General features: G+C 34.8%; 1 long non-coding RNA gene across 1 annotated transcript; it reads left to right on the top strand.

Moving 5' to 3' along the window:
- Positions 1-451: 451 nt before the first annotated feature.
- Positions 452-3,845, top strand: LOC133816448 (uncharacterized). The gene is made up of 3 exons (XR_009885248.1): positions 452-739; positions 852-914; positions 3,530-3,845. It is a non-coding gene; the product is annotated as an uncharacterized LOC133816448 (long non-coding RNA).
- The last annotated feature ends 9,578 nt before the right edge of the window (positions 3,846-13,423 follow it).

Below are 13,423 nucleotides of genomic sequence, written 5' to 3'. Positions count from 1 at the left end.
ATGTTTATTTTATTTAGTTGTTGTTTGTTTTATTTAATTATTTGTTATTTTATTTAATTGTTATAATTGTTTGTATTATATTTTTGTGAAATTATTTGTTAAATGATATTTATTTATTTTTATTTTTAAAAATGTGATTATGTGAGATTTGGTTAAATGCACTAAGGTGCATGGTAGATAGTGATGTACCCTAGTGATTTGGTTGAATGCACTAAGGTGCATGGTAGCATGATGCACATGTGTAGAATTTCCTACACATTATATAGTTTCCATATATTAGATTTAATTGTTTTATTTACAAAAAAAATAAATAAATAAAAAAGGAATGGGAAACCATGTGTTGGACGTGTGGGTGTAGTGGGAAAGGAAGTCAAATTTTTCCATTTATTTTCTAAGGCAAATAAAGTCAAAATTTGAAGAAGATAGTCATTTTGGGAAAGGAATGTGATCACCCTTTTATCTCCAATCAAATGTGATAAAAGAAAATAATATGAAATTAAAAGAAAATAAAAAGAGAAAGGAAACTTACCATTTTATTTTGGTTAGGCTTTATTGAGAGAATTAAGATAAAGGGGGAATGAAAAATTGGGAAGGGCCATTCTTGCTCTTGGCTGTCGTGTTCTAGAGAGAGGATAGAGAGAGAGAGTGTGGCGTGATAAAGAGAGAGCGAGAAGAAGAAAGAAAGGAAGAAGAAGAAGACGAAGAAGTAGAAGGAGAAGAAGAAAAGATCAATCTTAGGGTATGGTCTTTGATCTTGTTTTATGTTTTCTTTCTTTTAAATTTTTAGTATGTTGATTAGAGTTGTTTTTAATTGTGTTTTTCTACTTCTTCTCCATCTTAATTTTGAAAAGAAAACCCCTAGGGTTTGAGCAAGGAGGTGGTCCTAGTTGGGTTCTTGATTTCTATCAAGAGAGGTATTAATTTTCCCCTCAATCTTTTGATTATTGGTATTTGATGATTGATGATTTGGAGAGACTATGGCTGAAAGTGGGTTTGTTTGTAATAGGATAATATGTTGTGTTGATGGAATTTTTTTCTTATATCTTGATGCATGGGAAAATAGACCTAGGCGTGGGCATGGGTTTATGTTGTTTGGGTTTGATTTTTATGGTTGTGTATTAAAAATATGTGTAGTGAGATGATTATTGAAATATGGTGATTATGATATGTTGTTCAAAGCTTTCCTATGGTTAAATGATATGTATGTTTTGGCTTAAAGAATTTATGTGAAATTGTACAAGGGTTTAAATTTGTGATCTATGAAAAGTGATGATGAATATTTAAAATACATGAAAAGAATGGGTTATTTTTTATTAAATATGTTTTGGCCTAGGGTAATGCTCAAGTATGATGGTTTTTTTTTTTTTTTTTTTGTGTGTTTAATGTCAATTTAATCTTAGAAATCATGATAGGTTGTGATCTTGTATGAGGTTATGATGGTTGTGATCTTCGGAATAATTGCATGGTAATAATATATTGAGAGTATATTTAACACAAGATCAAGGGTGGTTATTTGTTCATGACTTGTGAATAAGTTCTAAAGGTGATTGATGAATTATTGTATACTCATGTTGTGATTAAAATGGTTAAAGAGTTTAGAAGCATGCTAGGGTTTGTGTTGAAATATTGTGCATAAATAAGCATGAATTTTGTGAGTATAATGAAAAGAATGAATTTTATGATTTAATGTGCTTGCTGATTTTTGTGCAAAAATGATGTTGTTTATGATAGGAATAATGTTTTGAATGCTTAAATAAAGTTTGCAAATGTTTTGATGTTTTCAAAAAATTTAATGGGAAATTTAATTATGCTTTGAGATGATATTTTGAGTAAATAAATACTTACAGATTTTTTTATATTTTGATGAAAATATGAGTTTTTAAAAAATGGAAATGGTGATTTTAATGATAAATTTGATTGCTGGAATTTTTGTAAAAAAAATGTGATGTGTGTTTTAATAAGAGGAATTTGATTAGTATTTGAAATAAATTAAAAATCCTAAACTATGGTAATATTACAAATGGTATTTTTAATATGGTATGAGTGTTTATTTTAATAGTTATGATTTTCTTTATTTTGATTAAGAAAAATATTGAATTTAATTTATTTGTGACTTTTAAAGAAATTAAATGGTGGCTGAAAGTTTAGTTTAAAAAGTTTAAAATAATTATTTAATTGTCATTTATGAATTTATGTTACTTAAAATTAAGCCTTAAAATAATTCAAGTAAAAATATATTTTTCCACACTTAAAATTATTAATTTTCTCACATCAAATTATGAAATTCTACTAACTTAAATTAAATTATTATTTTCTAAGGGGACATGATAATCATAGGTATTTTCTTTTTTTTTAAAATAATTTCCAATGCCCTTGCTTTTATTTGTAATTTAAAAATAATAATAAATGGGTCTTTTATATATTCTTAATGGCTAAATAAAATTATTTTTATGAAATAAAAAGAATGTCTTAGGAGATTTAATCAACCTAGTAATTTTAAGAAGATAAACAATGGTAAACAATACATGCTACAAGTCTATTATTTTAAATCGATAGAAGTAAGACGCATGGAGTTATCGTTTTAAACGCCACATTTACGCAACGTTCCCACGTATGCATGTTACATGCAAATTCACTTTTATGTCCAAAATAATGTCTATTATGCAACCATGTAGTTTTTATAGAAAGATCATGCATGCAATATAGGTAGAATGAGCATTATTCTTTTTATGACCTTATGTGTAATTAAGCATATGTGTATGTTGTGTGTAACTCCTACCATGTGTGCATGGCCCATGCACACATGAGTTATATGAGAGGGAAAAATAGTAATTATATGAAGCTAAGAAATGTCGTTTTGATTATGGTATAGGCTTGTTGAGAAGTTGTGGTTTTACTTAGCTTGGACCTGAGTTAAGGAAGTTAGATAGAATTTATGAATGTTATATTATGAATGGTAAGACTGTTGTGTGAATGAAATGTTATGAATTATGAATGCCATAATGTGATGATATGTTGGCTTGTATGAATATTGTATGATATGAATGGATGTTAGCGTGATGAACGCAACACATCAAAATGGGTTGCTAAGGATAAAAAAGACGTAACTCGAGTTACTAAGGATATGAAGACGTAACTCCATGGGCGGACGCGCCGAGGTTATTCAAGGACCAGAGTCTCTTGTTTACCTCAAAGGGTGGCATGGACAAGTTAGCGGGCCATGTTCACAAGGAATTGTTCATGATTATGTTATGATGTTTGGTGATGTTTATGATTATGCTATGATGTTTGGTGATGTTTATGATTATGTTATGATGTTTGGTGATGTTTATGATTTTGTTATGATGTTATGATGCTTATGATATGATGGTGGCATTTTGTTTATGTTTATGATAGTGATGCCAATATTATGATGATGCTATGATGTATAAAGATGAATGATAGTGTTTGTAAATTGTTGTATCTTACTTGCTTGTTGTTTGTACTTCCTTACTGGGCTTTTAGCTCACCCCCTTACTTTCCCTTCCAGGTAGCAAATAGGTTTCTCTGTGGCATGCGTGGTGATGTGGGGAGTTCTGTCGTCCTGGTGTGTATGGCATGGGGCATCATATGAACGAGAAACGATAAACTTTAAACGCCATTTTTAATAATGTTATGTTTAATGGGATTTTCTTAAAAAATTTCAGTGGGACTTGAACTTTTGTTTGTTTTAGTACTTTGCATAAAACTAGTATTTTCTTTTTAAACTTTTGGGCCCAATTTGCATATTTTAAGTAAGACCCCACTGAAACCTTTATAATAAGTGGCTTTCTATTATAAACCATTGAAAATGTGAATGTTTTATTAAGTACTAGTTAATGGCGTTTTACAGAAATTCTGGGAATTTTGACTATCTTACCCTGGGGGGGGGGGGGGGGGGGGGGCATTTTCAGGACCCTGAGCATTAGGATTTGCTTGAGGTTACTTAAGCTTCAAGTAACCTGTTAGAATAATAAAATAATGTTCAGAACGTTCTCTCTCCCTCCCGTTCCCTTTTCGACACCCGATCGCATTTTCGAAGGAAACTTGACTTTTAGAACTTGGATTAAAGCAAGGATCGAGGCATAGCAATTCTAGGAAAGATTAGAAGCTTTTTAGCCAGAGGATTTAGTTGGGAAACAACTCAATTGAAGGTAGTCCAAGTTTTAAGTTTTAAGTTTTCGAGTTTTTAAGCTTCGATTGGATTTTATGTTTTGATGAGTTTTTTGATGATTTGAAGCTTGGGTTTTTGTGGTGTTGGATAATTAGGATGTTTGTGAACTTTGATTTTTTTATTTGGAGATGTTTGGATAGGTTTTTGGAAGGTTTTGAAATGGAGAAAACGAGGTTTTTTGCTAGGTTCGTGGTTGGATCGCGGCCCTGTTCTTGGGCACCGCGGCCCAGGCTTGATGAAGAAGGTGAAGTTGGCTGATGGGCAATTAGGGCTACGGCGAAAGGTGGCACGCCGCGGTGCTAGGCAGAGGAAGAAATGGGTTCAAACTCTGTTTAGAGGTGGGCCGTGGCGCAAGGCTGGGGGAGGGTCGCGGCGCTTAAGGGAAATTTTGCCCAAATTTGGTTTTTAGTCATGGGAACTTAACTCTAAGGGCTTGGGATCGATCCTACTACCCAGTTGAGTAGGATTCGACATCCCGGAGGCTTGGGTTGGGTCTGGAAGTATTTATTTACTCATTTTTTATGAGGTTTTATTTTATGGTTATGACTAGGTTATCATTAGGGGCTTGGAAATAGGATCATGCTTGTGGCTCATTTATTGGTAACCTGTGCTTGGACCAAAGGTAAGAAAACTGCACCTAGAATGTGATGCATGTGATGCATAAGATACATGTGATTAGGGCATGGCATGAATGTTGAATATGAGATTGATCAGAGCTTGAGTCTCCAAAAATGTGCATGATCATAACTATGCTAGTGATTGTTGAGTAAGCATGTTGAATTCCCTGTATTTGGATATTTGACATATGATATATGCCTGGTTGCATTACTTACTTGTGAGTGGAACTGATCTATGAGTCAGGAATCGGCAATGGTGTCAATATTGACTGTGAAGCTGTGACTTAGTCAAATTCAGCAGTAATACTGAGCACTAGTCATATGGTATTGGCTAATGAGTCAAGAACAGTATTAGTGTGTTTAACGCAAGCCGAAAATATTAGATCTAATCGACATAAGCATTATCATCATAAGCATGAAATGCTTGATCGACCTTAAGTTCGATGAAAACAAAAGCACTTGTTTAGTCTAATGGCTAGTTACATAGAGCCAGGGCTATAAGCTCAAGTGACTGATACGTCACATGGCTAGGAGGGTGTGGGACCTCAGAGATAGACTTATTAGTCATCTATACAGAGATGGACTTATCAGTCATCTATACAGAGATGGACTTATCAGTCATCTATACAGAGATGGACCTATTAGTCATCTACATAGAGATAGACTTATCAGTCATCTATACGGAGATAGACTTATTAGTCATCTAAATAGAGATAGACTTATCAGTCATCTATAAAGAGTATGACTTATTAGTCGTCTATTCAGAGAGAGACTTATTAGTCGTCTACCTCAGAGAGACTTATTAGTCATCTACCTCAGAGCGAGAGACTTATTAGTAATCTACTCAGAGCACAGGACTCCACAAACATTTATTTGTACCTGCTTGCATGCATGAGTAGGGTTATTATTGCTAGGCATGCCTATTATGATTCAGTGGCATGTTATTACCTGTTCATTAGCATATTGAGTTTTCTTGCTGAGCCTCGGCTCACAAGTGCTATGTGGTGCAGGTAAAGGCTAAAGAAAGTTGGACCATTCTTTAGTTGGAGAGCTTAGGTGACAATGTGTATATATGCGGCTGATCGACCACCACGGCCGAGGGTTTAATGAGGAACTAGGGTTAAACCCTATTTTGCCGCTTAGGTCGGCTGGTTGTAAATCTTTTATTGTAATTAACCTTTAAAATATATTTTCGGGATCCCAATGTATACAGTAAACGTTTTAGTGAAACGTTGTATCTTTGACAAAAAAATTTAACTCTAAATCGTTAATCACACTTAATTACACAAATATGAACAAATGGCTCGGTTAGCGAGTTTAGCACTGTTTAAAATGCACATCGTAACGGTCCCCGGGTAGTAGAGCATTACAACTATGGTCTGACGTAGCTCATGAACGAGCTTCAGACTTTTCAATCTATCATGGGTGGACCGAGTAAGGGAGGAGAAAAGAAGACAACTACTACTACTGCTGCTGATCCAGCTAAGGCTGAAGCTAACCAAGCTTCGTCTTCGAAAGTAGGAAACAAGAGGAAAGGTGGACAAATCAACAACCCCAAGCCTGCAAAAGGCTAAAAAGGCGAGTGCACAACCAAATGCACAGACGCCTAAGGGGAAGAACAAGAAAAACTAGAAAGGTAAAGGTAAGTGTTTTCGCTGCAAAGAGAAGGGGCATTGGAAACAGGATTGGCCCAAGTTTCTAGCAGCTAAAAACAAAGCTTCTTGAATCATGGGAGGAAGTGGACGAAGGTGACTTAAAGCTTAGAGTTGGGAACGGAGCGTTTGTTGTGGTCCAAGCTAGAGGAAGAGCTCGTCTGAAGTTCAGAAATAAATTTTTTATTTTAAATGATGTATTTTTTATTCCAGATTTTAGTAGAAATTTAATTTCAGTTTCCATATTGCAATTAGAATGATCGGTTATGACTTACATAAGTTCTAATATATCTATTTCTTTCAATGGATCATAATTGTGTATTGCATGTTTGGAAAACTGGCTTTATATTATGCGACTTAACGAACCCCTCGCTCTTAACAATGATTTATTCAAAGTAGCTAAACCTAGGACCAATAAACATCAAAAGACCGATAACGATAATATGATGTATTTATGGCACTTGAGACTAGGTCACATTGGCTATGATAGGATTCAAAGACTTACAAAGGATGGGCCTTTGAGGAAACTCACCTTAGGTGAATTACCTGTTTGTCAATCTTGTCTAGAAGGCAAATTGACCAAGCCTCCATTCTCTGCAAAGGGTGATAGGGCCAAAAAACTACTTGGACTTGTGCATTAAGATGTTTGTGGACCTTTGAATGTATAAGCTAGAGGTGGTTTTGAGTATTTCGTACCTTTCATTGACGATTACTCTAGATACTCATGTCTTTGCCTATTGCATAGGAAATCAAAAATATTTTCAAAGTTTCAGGAATTCCTAGCGATGGCTCATAACCAATTAGGTAAAACGTTAAAGATATTGCGATCTGATAGGGGTGGAGAATATTTTGATATGCAATTCCAAGATCATTTAACTAAACTTAGGATTTTATCAAAACTTACTGCCCCAGGTACTCCGCAGCAAAATGGTATAGCGGAACGCCAGAACAGAACTTTATTGGAAATGATTCGATGCATGCTTAGTTACTTAACTCTACCAACTTTGTGCTGGGGTCATGCAATTGAAACCGCGAACGACATTCTCAATGTCATGCCGTCTAAATCAATCCCCAAAACACCTTTAGAATGCTGGAACCTAGTTTATGCCATTACAGAATCTCGGGGGTGTCCCGCCCACGTCCTGAGGAAAAAGGAAGAAAAGCTAGAACCACGAACTGAAGTTTGCATGTTTGTTGGCTATCCTAAAGGTACTCGGGGTGGAATTTTCTATAGTCATTCAGAAAAGAAAGTGTTTACTTCTACGAATGCTACTTTTCTGAAAAATGACTATGTCCAAAACTTCAAACCACGGAGCAAAGTAGTTTTGAGGAGATGGTTAAAGAATTAACTCCAACCAATGTTCCATCATCATCAACGCAAGTTGATGATGAAATTCCCACTCTTCGTGTCCAACCGACGCAAATCGATTTAAATGAAGATAGCACCATTGTTCCTGAGCAAAAAGTCACAGAGCCTCGTCATAGTGGGAGGGTTTCTAGGAACCCAGTTCGCTATGGTTTGGATGGTGAAACCAATATGGTTGTTGATGACACTAGTGATGATGATCCGTTGTCTTTCACATAGGCAATGGCTAGCCATGAAATAGGAAATGGAGTCCATGTACTAAAATTCTGTCTGGGATCTTGTGGAAGCACCAAGTGACTTTAGGGTCATTGGGTGCAAGTGGATCTACAAGAAAAAACAAGGTGTTGATGGAAATATCGAGACTTATAAAGCTTGATTAGTGGCAAAGGGTTGTACCCAAAGAGAAGGCATGGACTATGAGGAAACTTTTTGTAACGACCCGGATTTTCAAGACTCCATAATGCGGAAATATAAATGTTTTCATTTAACAAAATGTCTCAAAAACCCATAGAAAAAAAAACTTTTTAAAAAGTCGTATGGCCATACTTAACATTTAGTTACAAACATGTTTTATAAAGATTAGAGTGAGCCTAGTTTAGGAAAATTACACAACATTTCCAAAAATAAAAAGGCTTCCCAAAAGGTCGGTCCACATGTACATTTGCAAGGAAGACTCCAGCGCTCACTGCTCTGCCCTGCCCTTGCCTTTACCTACAACATGAAACAACTAGGTAAGCGAAAACGCTTAGTAAGATCAACTTTCAAACAAAGCAGGTAGAGAAATAGGGATCCGGACCCTACACAATCAATTTCAAGAACGCTAAAGCGTCCTGGCAAACTTATGGTCATGCCTGATAACCAAGGATAAATTAATTCATATCTAGATAAAAAATCCTGCACTCAGAAAAATCCCAGAACAAGCAGATATATTACATCGCAACTAATTCTTATCAACAATTATATCCCTGCACTCAGAAAATCCCAGAGCAAGCAGATATATTATATCACCATATAATTCGAGACCAGCGCTCGACAATTTCCAACAAATCAGGCGTAACGCGCCCTCCAACATAATTGCTAATCTGTAAAAGAGAACCGAGTCTCCACACTAAGATCTAGCCAATAAATATTCTCATCAAGGGTAACTATCATGTTACCTAGGGCATCGCTACTTATTCAAGAGTGTAATCCAATTTACATGGTTTTACGGAGACTTCTATGTTAATCAGTGGTGCTGGTGAGCAGTTGCCCCTAGGGTGTTCAGCCTCACTCAATCTTGGCAACCCCTAGTATCTCTAGGCACTCTCACTGAATGGCCAATATTCACGGCTGCTATCCGGGAATAACTTATCAGAGCACTTGCTCGGATTCTAACCGTCCAATGATTAAGTAAGCATGAGGGCCCCTAGGTCCCATTTATCTTGGCGCCCCTAGGTTTAACCAGCTTATCCTCATCTCATGGCCACCCGTCGCGGTAATGAACCGGACATAAATAAAATCAAGCAGTGTGACGGGGATCAACCGTCTAGGATATGACGGACTTCTACCGTTCATATTTTCTAAATCAGCACTCACTAGACTAACGTCTCTAAGCAACTTTCTATGACAGCCTATATATATGCATGTATCCCTATACTAACATACAAGACAATAATCATTTCATGTTGCAGCCATACAATATAAGTTGACTTACTTGGAGTCCTTAGCGCTCAGCAGGTTTTCACCCTCCAACGCTCAGTCCAGTTACGCTTAGCCAATACTGTAGTTATCCATACAATATACTCGGATTAATTATGGCACTCATAATTCATTATTATTATTTTGGGCAGTTTGGTCATTTTAATAAAAGTCATTTGTAAGGATTTATAGTCCTTATTTGGTTTTAAACCTATTAAGGAAAGTCATACAAAATATTCGAGACTAAACCCTAAGTCTCGGGGAGACCTATCCTAAGGTCTCGATACCTAGGCTCGGGTATCACAATGGTATTTCCCCACAACCCGCTAAAAATCTTATTCTTTCAAGGTATCGCTATTAACTCGCACTTTCGACTAGTCGGTTAAAATATGTAAGATTTTAGCCGGTATTACATCCAGAAAATACAAATAAATTCCTTAATTATTTTTAAAGAAAATAAACTCTTTAAATTTTCCTTTTTGTTTTCTTAAGGTTTTAATATCTAAAAACCGATTTAAGAAAATTGCCTAATTTGTCTTAATTAGGAAAACCGTTATAAATTTCTCATCTTGACTAATTAATTTTCCAAAAGCAATTAACCAATTTTTACTTACTAGAAAAATAATTCATTTAATTATTTTCTCAAAATATAGGGTTTTAAACCCTCTTTTAATTTATTAACTATTAATAAATTAAATCTCTTATTTTTAGAAAGAATAAAAACTCTTTAATAAAAATAATTCATTTAAACTCAAAGGGGTAATTTTAGTGAAAATATGATTTCAAGACTTACCAATTTATATCTTGAAATAAGTAAAATTTTACTTTTTACCTTATGTTCCAAAATCTCATTTTTTTACACTAAGTGTGAAAAACCTATTTTTCACATTTTTAACTACATACTTCGTTAGTTCATAACTTGAAATTTACTTACCCAATTGTTATCAAAATTTCCCAATTCCATTTTTGTTATGCCATTTAGGTCTTTGTAAAATCTTAGGTCAAAATGAGCATTTTTGATTGGTGAAATCATTTTCCAACAATGAGGTAAAAATTACCTTATTTTCAAGCCCTTATTTTTTCCAAACTTTGACAGTTAATAACTTTCAAACCGTTCAATATTTTCTTACCAAATTTTACAGTGGAATAATAGGTTATGCCAGAAATATGTCCACAAAATTTTAGAAAAAACTGGGTTCATTTTCCCTATACAGTGGCTGTCCAAACTTGGTTCCGAAAATAAGAATACGAAAAAAACAGTTTTTTACCTAAACTTTGAAATAGCATTACTTACTCATTTCTAAACATTTTTTAGTGTTTCAAAAGCTCAATTTTATGTAATCAATCTCAAAAACATCACAGTAAAATTTAATTTTACAAAGCCAATATACAGTGGCTGCTTGACCCGTTGGAAGTCACAGCTCAAAACATGTTTTGTTTTAGGGTATCCTACAAAACCCTTGGGGGTTTTGGTTCCCATTTTCAAAAATCAATGCACATGCATCATAAAAATTATTAAAAAACTACCATAACCTTATTACATCACCAACAAGAAACTTTAAGCATTAGATATACAAAATAATGCTTAAAACTAAAAACCCTACAACAAAATCATCAAAAGTAAACTTTTTACCTCTTTGGTGTTCTTGCTTAAGGTTTGGACCTTCCTATAAGCTTTGACTCCTCCAAAACCTTTCAAAAACCCTAACCAAGTTCCCCCAACAACATATTTAATTAGCTATTTGAAACTCTATGCTTAAAACTTTACAAAAGCCTAGATTAGTGAACTTTACCTCAGGGAAAAATACTTCCTAGACCAAGACTTAGCCTCCAAGTTTCCTTGGTGTTCTTGAGGTTGAATAATGGAGAGAACACTTTGAGAGGTCTTCAAAAATCAGATGAGTGAATGAGAGAGGGAGAGTGGTCGGTTCTTAGTGTGGGAATTGCTCACAAAACTCTTCAAAATATCACAAAGTACTTAAGTGCTTTTCTACCCACTTGCCCACTTGACTTCTTTATTAAATGAGATTTAATCTTTATAATATTGGGTTCACACCACTCTAAAATAGCACATGGCCGGCCACCCTTTGCCATATAGGTGATCATTAATTTTTATTTTTTATTTTTTTATAAAGGTTAATAAATGTTTCATAAGAAGAAAAGTCCAAATTGGCTTTTGACACCTTTTTCACTCTTATTAAGTTTTAATCACCAAACTTAACATTAACTAATTAATTTAAATGTCTCTCACATTTAATATAATTAATCACATAATAAAATTTAACCTAAGGTCCATTCATGGAATAAAATTCCCCATTTCGGCAAAATTAGGCATTTACCACAAAATGCCTTAAAATTTCCATTTTCTTTTAGGTTTATTATTTTTGACCAAACTTTAACTTTTATGAATGTATTTTATGCCCAAAATATAATTTCCATGAATTTTCGTTTTATTTTCCGAGATTTTTACCCGATCAAGGTTTTTGTGTCGGTCCAGGACCGAAAGTCTTATCTTGACTTTTAAAATCACAAAATTCATATTTTGTCTAGCAATAACTCATGGAATACTTACAAACAAAATATAATATTATTTAAAATAATATTCTTAACCCGAGGGAAAAATCCCGACTCGAGTCGTAGAAAGGTACCCAAAAACGTAGGACGTTACACTTTTAGTCTGGTAGCCATGCTCAAGTCCATTCGCATCCTCCTATCCATAGCAGCCACTCTCGACTATGAGATCTGGCAAATGGACGTCAAGACAACTTTCCTTAATGGAAACCTTGACAAAGTCATTTATATGGATCAACCAGAAGGATTTAAAGTAGCTGAACAAGAAGGAAAAGTTTGCAAGTTGAATAGGTCCATCTATGGACTTAAGCAAGCTTCTCGTTCCAGGAATCTTAGGTTTGATGAAATAATCAAAACCTATGGCTTTGAAAAAAATATTGATGAGCCTTGTGTTTACCAACTGAAGGCAAATCAAATAGTGGTATTTCTGGTTCTTTATGTAGATGATATCTTACTCATTGGAAACAATGTTAAGAAATTGTTAGATGTGAAGAATTGGCTGAGCACTCAATTCTAGATGAAGGATTTGGGTGAAGCAAGTTATGTTCTTGGTATCCAGATCATTAGGGATAGAAAGAACAGACTCTTAGCTCTATCTCAAGCAGCTTACATAGATAAAGTGCTTGAATGATTCTCAATGACAAATTCCAAGAAAGGACGTTTACCATCCCGCCATGGAATTCATCTTTCAAAGAAGCAGTCTCCTCAGACTCCTGAAGAGGAAGATGCAATGAGAAAAGTTTCTTATGCATCTGCCGTTGGAAATCTAATGTATGACATGTTGTGTACTAGATCAGATATCTGCTAAGCATATCCTGAAGTATTTAAGGCGGACTAGGGATTATATGTTAGTCTACAAGGGTGGTGTTCTGAACCTTGTAGGCTACACTGATTCAGAGTTTTAGGTTGATGTCGATGATAGGAAGTCTACTTCTGGAATTGTGTTTACTCTTAGGGTGGAGTGTGATATGGAGAAGCGCAAAGCAGTTTGCAATCTCAGATTCCACCATGGAGGCTGAGTACATAGTTGCGTCAGAAGAAGCTAAGGAAATAGTCTGGCTAAAAACATTTTATTCGGATTTTGGTGTTATTCCAAAAATGGATAAATTTTTGTGACAATACATGAGCGATAGACAACTCGAAAAAACCTCGTAGTCACAAGAGGAGTAAGCATATACAAAGGAAGTATCACATTATTCGAGAATATGTGGCCAGGTGAGATGTGAAGGTTATGAAGATTGCAACTGAAGACAATCTTGTGGATCCGTTTACAAAGACACGGCAGAAACTACATTTGATAAGCATATCAAAGAAATAAGATTAGTAGAATTAAGACATTAGGTTCAAT

The sequence above is a fragment of the Humulus lupulus genome, chromosome 2 (genome assembly GCF_963169125.1).
Source record: "Humulus lupulus chromosome 2, drHumLupu1.1, whole genome shotgun sequence".
NCBI classification, from domain to species: domain Eukaryota; kingdom Viridiplantae; phylum Streptophyta; class Magnoliopsida; order Rosales; family Cannabaceae; genus Humulus; species Humulus lupulus.
The sequence above is the reverse complement of the archived record's forward strand: the minus strand, read 5'-3'. Positions and strand labels throughout refer to the sequence as shown.